At 39.8% G+C, this 7,500-nt stretch overlaps 1 long non-coding RNA gene across 1 annotated transcript in view; it reads right to left on the bottom strand.

Annotated features, from left to right (window-relative positions):
• Positions 1-1,398: 1,398 nt before the first annotated feature.
• The window catches only part of LOC135109410 (uncharacterized), a 100,483-nt gene continuing 94,381 nt past the window's right edge, over positions 1,399-7,500 (bottom strand). Inside the window, exon 3 of the long non-coding RNA XR_010272697.1 lies at positions 1,399-2,031. This is a non-coding gene — a long non-coding RNA (uncharacterized LOC135109410). The remainder of the gene's footprint in view (positions 2,032-7,500) is intronic.

Raw genomic sequence — 7,500 nt, 5'->3', positions numbered from 1 at the left:
GGGAAAAAGTACGCCAGGGAATGTTATGGTAAGGGCGAGTGTGATGCCATAAATTGTAAGAGTGTCGGGACTTATCGCGCGTTTTAATACCATGACGGATGTTATGAATTTGACTCCAGCGCGGCCGTGGTGATGAGGAGAGACGTCAGGGGGAATGAAGGGTAATATTTTTGCCAACTTCAGGTTTGCCGATAACAATATAAGGCCGCAGGCAGATAGGGATGCTGTTCTCATGCTTGCCGCTGGCGCCGCTGCCGCCGCCGCTTTCGCTGCTCCTTCTGCTGCTGCTGCTGCTGCTGCTGCTGCTGCTGCTGCTGCTGCTGCTGGTGCTGTTACTGCTGCCACTTCTGCTGCTCTCGGCATAGACGTTTTTTTGCACTTTTCTTAAGCTGCTGTTGCAGCAGATAGAGCTGGTATATACTACTACTACTGCTGCTGCTGCTGCTGCTGCTGCTGCTGCTGCTGATGGTACTTAATATAGGTGCTGTTGTTGTTGTTGTTACTGTTGGTGGTGACGGTGCTACTGCTGCCGCTGCTGGTACTACTGATGTCGTTCTTGCTGTTGCTGCAACAGACTGTTGTTGCTGTTATGATCGATGCTGCTGCTAAGTCTACCGTTGCCATGGCCGCTGCTGCTAATGCTGCAGGTGCTGCGCTTGGCGTCACTCATAATGTTATTGTTCCTGCTGCTGATGTTGAAGTTTTCTCTAAAAACGCACGTGTACTCACGCACTCACACACGCACTTACATACTCCTATGCTTGTACAGATGTATGCACAAACATTCACTCGCGCGCATAAACATGCGCACGTTCATGCACGCACGCACGCACGCACACACGGACACACACACACACACACACACACACACACACACACACACACACACACACACACACACACACACACACACACACACACACACACACACACTATTGGCTCGTTCATTTTTGCTCAATAAACACATATAAAATAAAGCTTTGTTTTAAAAAAGCAACAAACACGTGCGTATTTTATCCACAAAAAGTACTACTAGTAAACAAACTCCGGGAGCCACGTGAGTGCATGACGTCACTGGGCGGAGCACATGGCCTCTATATTGACAGTGCAGGGAGAGAGAGAGAGAGAGAGAGAGAGAGAGAGAGAGAGAGAGAGAGAGAGAGAGAGAGAGAGAGAGAGAGAGAGAGAGAGAGAAGAAAAATAGGACACAGTGAAGGCCATTTTTTTCCCTCACCCACTGACCAATATAAAAAGATTACCTTGTGATGGCGCTCAAGCCTCCCTCCTCCTCCTCCTCCTCCTCCTCCTCCTCCTCCTCCTCCTCCTCCTCCTCCTCCTCCTCCTCCTCATCCTCCTCCTCCTCCTCCCCCCACCCGGGTTAATTAATGAATACACGCATTTCATATAATACTGACCAATTTCCATTCTTTTTTTTTTTTTCTTCCTGGCTTGCGTAAGCAGGCGCACATGCTTACTCACTTGTAAACTACGCTTGCATTTAAAGTATGCTGATGAATCAATAAACATTAGAAGTCAAGCGCTGTAATTAGTGGCAGCAAATAAAAAAAACTCTTATCATTAAAGTCTTTACTGTGCGCTAAATGTTTATAATCTAAAAAGGCTATATTTAGAGCATTAAAAACTTTCCCCTTTAAAAGTAGGTTAAAAAGAGCAACGCTGAAGCCTGACACAGCAACAATTTTGCAGCGTGGCTTGCGGCGGCGGCCCGGCGAGACCATGGCAGGCTGTGTGCAGATGTCCTTCCAGGGGCGTCACTTACCCAGGGGCCTGGGGTAGCTTGAATCCCTGAAGGATACCGAAAGAATTTATTTTTCATCTATTTATCTTTAATTCATTTATATTCACTAGTGCTGGTGGTTACTTCGTGAAGCATATACGGATACTGGAGTTTGCTAGGTGATCCAGTGGCAGGGTTGACGGTGAGACTGGAAGAGCGGCGGTCGTGGCGGGACGGAACGATCTGGTAGCGGGGTATGGCTTGCTCTCCTTACTTATCCATCAGTACACCGTCTGGAAAATAAAGGAAGCATGGGTGGTTTATTGCCGCTTAATATTTTGCTTTACGGGAAAATATTTTTTGAGTAGTCACAATTAATATTTTCTTGTGGGTATTTGTTTTGATCTAGGGGCGAACTGGTAGCGGGGGTTTGTCTCATTCTCTTTACGTCTTCACTATTATGGTACGCCACCTTGAAAGAAAAATGAAGTTTCTATGATTTATTGATTCATGATTTTTCCCTCTTGTTTACTGAAAAAATATGCGTAATTTTTTTGGAGTATTCGCAGTGATTGTTTTTTTTTTTGTGCGTGTTCGCTTTGGTCGAGCGGTGAAGTGTTGCTGCGGTGTCTTGGTGTCTTAACGTACCCTGAGGGGTTAAAAAAAATCATCAGTAGCACCAAGCCATAACTTTACAACAAGTACATCTTGAAGAAAATTGCCTCCTTTCATTATAATTATTATTAGTAGCAGCATGTTTAGGTTATAACTATTATTATTTTATTTACTTTTTTTTTTTATTATCACGGAGGCTTTGAATTTTGTGCTTTTTCTGCTACAAAACATTTACGACTGTATTTGTAAACGTATCAGCTTTAGTAAAAGTCATTAGAGTTTTCTGGGATGTTCTCATGACTGTAGTTATCAAGGACCGTGCACCATCACAGAGGAATTGAAAACACCCACAATAACTCAACTAAAAATCTTTGGGGCTTGAAAAAAACAGCTCTAATCAAAGAACAGTGTGAACCAGAACAGAGGCCTAAGTGTGGCGGGGCGTGGCGAGCCGCTGCGGTGTGGTGGGAGGTGACACCCGTTTCAGGAGCCTTCCCGATGACTCCTGATGGGCGCTGCGGCGGGGAAATACCGACCTTGGTGACATTTGCGATAAAAGAAATCCACATCACTGACCTACTTGACGTCATTACAATTGCTAAAAAGGCTTAATCGACACTTTTGGTGGTGCGGGCAGAGCCGAGCCGCCCGCCGGGGCATTACCGCCGCCCTGCCCTCCATGCATAAACATCACCTCGCCCAAGCTGCTATTTATGTACAGTTTCGGCTGCGTTTCTCAGATAACATGCCGCTCTTTTTTTTCTTTTTTCTTTTTTTTCTTTTTATTTGTGAGAGGTGTTAAGATAGATTGTTATTATTATTATTATTATTATTATTATTATTATTATTATTATTATTATTATTATTATTATTGTTATTGTTGCTGTTACTACTACTACTACTACCACTACTACTACTACTACTACTACTACTACTACTACTACTACTACTACTACTACTACTACTACTACTACTACTACTACTACTACTATTTACAATAAGAAATGTAAGAAAATATGGGAATCTGCAAGACTAATCCTACATGAAGCAGTCCCTACTACTACTACTACTACTACTACTACTACTACTACTACTACTACTACTACTACTACTACTACTACTATTACTACTACTACTACTACTACTACTACTACTACTACTACTACTACTACTACTACTACTACTACTACTACTTCTACTACTACTACTACAGCTATTACTACTACGAGTTCTCAGATTTCAGGTTCATTTTAACTTTCATTTATTTTAACCTCACCCTGAAAATGAGATTAACATTACTCAAAAGATATACCTCAAACATTGGTTAGTTCCGCTATGTGTCTTCTGCCCAATACCTGAAGGAGTAGGAGGGCACCCTTAGAGTAAAAGATACCGTCATATTCTAGGTACATATTTTAGTGCACTGTTGGATGTTATATTGTATTATTTATCTTATCCCCTCATTCAGTTTGCCTACTGTTTTTGTTTTTTCTAATATATATATTGCTTTATTTTTTCTAATATGTCTGATGTTTTTTTTTTTTAATCTATTCGCTGTTTTATTCTATTATATTATTTTATCTATCTGCTGTTCTATTTTCCTGATCTGCCAACTGTTTTATTTTTGTAATTTGTCAATTGTTATTTTTTTAATGTTTAATATTTTTCTAATCTGTCTACTGTTCTATTTTTTCTAAACTGTCAGCTATTTTACTTTCTAATCTGTGTACTGTATGTTTTATTTTTATTATCTCCATATCTGTCCCGTCTACTGTTTCATGCGGTGATGCAAAACAGGGCGCTCATTCATTAAAGCTGCTTGATGCGGAGAATTATAGGGAAGGAGGTGACGTGCATGAATCAATTTATCTTCCCCATCAGTCTCATGCACAAACTCATTAATCTGTGCATCAGTGTGGCGTGAGTTACATCCCGTGTGTTTCATGTTATTGTTTTGACCAATTTTAACTTGATTCTTCATTGTTGCTCGTCTGTTTATTTGTGTTTTTGCATTTTCTTATGATTCATTTGGTTTTATGAGGTAATTTGTTTATTTGTAGTGGTATTTTGTGATTTGTTTGTTTATTTATTTGTTTATGTGTATATGTGTTGATAAATGTGTGATGTAAATATTTAGTGAAGTTCGGAAGAAATTACATATAAGGAAAACATCTAAGTATAGTTTTTAATGTATTATTCTGCACAGACACATACACACATGGATTCATAGTACACACACACACACACACACACACACACACACACACACACACACACACACACACACACACACACACACACACACACACCGCCAAAACCTTTACACACGGAAGGCAGAAAGAAACACTCACTTTTATCCCTACCACGCCAGATGATGAGTATTTGTAACTATGCACAATGAAAAGTAAAAAGCCAGTAGAGAAGAAAAAAAATAATAAAAAATTCTGTTTGCAAAAAAAAAAAAAAGGAAAAAAAATGAAGTTACGTGTGAAATACCAAGAAATTTAATTCATATAAGTAAGTCAGTGTTACGTTAAATGTTTTCGATTGTCGCTGAATATTTTTTCCCCGTGAAGACATTTTATTTTCCCCTTTAAGTTTTGAGTTATTTAATTCCGATCGCTGCTGATGTGCCTACTGGTTATTATGAAATTAATGAGCTGGAAAACCAATGATAAATACGATGATCATAGTAATAATACGATAATACATTTGTAAGATTAAAAAAGAAAAATAACTAGAGAAAATCAGTGCTTGCTTGCTTGGGTTCCTTGTATGAAACTTAACGCTTTTATACACAAAATCACGTATTATAATCTCAATGAATTTCTTCACTGGATTAAAGCTACAGTTTGTCGCTAGTTCACGCTGGAAGGGCGAGGCGAGGGAGAGGAGGTGCGAGCGAAGGCGGCAGAGGTGGCGGGGAGGCGGCGGATAGCGTCAGGGAAAGAAGGGGGCGCGGCAGAGGCGGCGGCGGCGGCGGCAACTTGAGGGTCCTTCCGACACTTGGCTGCCTCTCGCCGCGTCGCCGCCACAAAGAAAGCTTTCACGCTGCTCCTCAAGGCAGGTGGTGGAGCTCTGTGCTTCTCAGGAGTGAATGACGGCCCTCCAGCACCCGCCAACGCCCCGCCTCTGTGGTGCCTCGGTGCTGTCTTGGCTGGTGCTTGGGGGAGTGAGGGGCAGGGTGATCTGAAGTACTAATACCATCAACACTATGTCTCTTGATTCTGCTGTTGCTGTTTCTATGTTGATTTTTATTATTATTGTTATCACTATTTTTGTTGTTGTTGTTGTTGTTGTTGTTGTTGTTGTTGCTGCTGCGCGTCTAGAACTCATGTCTTAGTCTTTCTTGGGTATCGTGAAAGTTAAGAGAGAGTTAAGTTGTTCTGAAATATTTATGTTTTAATATTACAGCGAAGGGAAAAAGAAAAAAAAAAATGGAGAAAAGGTGTTTCATGGAATATTTTCTTTGGCTTTGTTAATTATTTATTCTGTTGTTATTATTGGTGTTGTCATTATGATTTTTATCTTATGCTTGTTTTAAAGATTTGACCTTGAACTAAAAATATGTAAATGTTGTTGTTTTTGTTGTTGTCGTTGTTGTCGTTGTTGTTGCTGTTATTATTATTATTATTATTATTATTATTATTATTATTATTATTATTATTATTATTATTATTATTATTATTACTACTACTACTACTACTACTGCTACTACTACTACTACTACTACTACTACTACTACTACTACTACTACTACTACTACCACCACTATTAATACTAATACTAATACTGTTATCGATATAATTGTTATCCACTTTTCATCATCATCATCGTCTCCATTTTTGTTCCTGTTTTGTTGTTGCAGTCACTACTACAGGAATGAAAAGCGCAAAAGCAGACAGAGTTGCGGAGTCAGTTTAAGAATTAGCGGCAAAATATAAAAGACCGTGTAATGACTTTTGTGGTGCCACGATGCATCACTTAGCGACAACACCGCCTCTTTTATCTCCTTCTCAACCTCACGTCCCTGTTAAATTTTCCTCTTTACGTAATTATTAGATCGCACGCACGACTCTTGTATTTATAGCCGTAATATTTTTGTTCTTTCCTGCTGGTGTCTTTCGCCCCCCACATGCTGTGTTGAGTCGGGCTGAGTTGTGGTGAGATGGGGTGGGTTGTGCTTCTCCTTCAACTGAATACAGACTTACCGAAAAGAAGTGGAGATAATGTATTATGTTATATGTATTAAAAGTTTTCAGGTTAAGTTAAAAGTTAAAGTCTTTTACTGTGAGCCTTATTGGTACTAGAAAAACATTTTATATTAGTAGGTAGATGAAGAGAGAACAATGATAACATGTACTGTATTGTAAGTCACAGAATATGGCTTATGATGATGTATTTTAAACGTCCTTTTTTGCTCTCTCTTGTTTTGTACAAATATGGAAAAAAGAATTATGAGAAAACTATCAAGAAATATATAGCAAGTGTCCTTCAGTGGATTAGGTATAAGGTAAAGGAAGACATAAGCTATTATATATGTATGTGAAGGAAGAGCGATAGAGAAATCAGTTCGCTATATATATTAGCTGATGGAAGGGCGACATTGACATCATTTATTTTATATTAGTTAAAGGAAGAACTGTTATTGACCATCAAGTATTAGATGAAGGGAGAGGGACTTCAGGATAACATATCACTGAAGAACCCTCGCCTCATGCCTGCCGATCATGAGAAGCTCACTCACTCAGATCCCACACTAGTGCACGGCAGACATTTTTGTGGCAAGTTCCGGCTAAGTTTTGCCGCTCATCACTTGTCGCTTAATGTATTTACGAGTGTTGTTATGTGCATCTGTTTTGTGTGTGCCTCTGTTGTTGTTTTCTTGTTTGCTCTGCACATTTGCCTTTACCAGTTTATTTGGTTATTTTCTGTTTCTTCAAAGTTTTATCGTCAGTTCTTTATTTTTCTTTCCGAATCTTAAATTTCTGGAGTTTGCTTCCAGAAGTCAGGAGGAGGCGTCAGCCACAGCAGCGTGCAAGGGAAAGTTTTGTTACGTTACATTATACGGTGTGGGAAAAGTATCGGGGAGGTGTCACAAAAAAGGGCGCAGCTTTCTCCAGAGTTTTATTGGTATCGAGTGAAAT

Source organism: Scylla paramamosain, chromosome 18 (assembly GCF_035594125.1).
Source record: "Scylla paramamosain isolate STU-SP2022 chromosome 18, ASM3559412v1, whole genome shotgun sequence".
Classification (NCBI taxonomy): Eukaryota; Metazoa; Arthropoda; class Malacostraca; order Decapoda; family Portunidae; genus Scylla; species Scylla paramamosain.
This window is presented reverse-complemented; position numbering and strand designations above follow the sequence as displayed.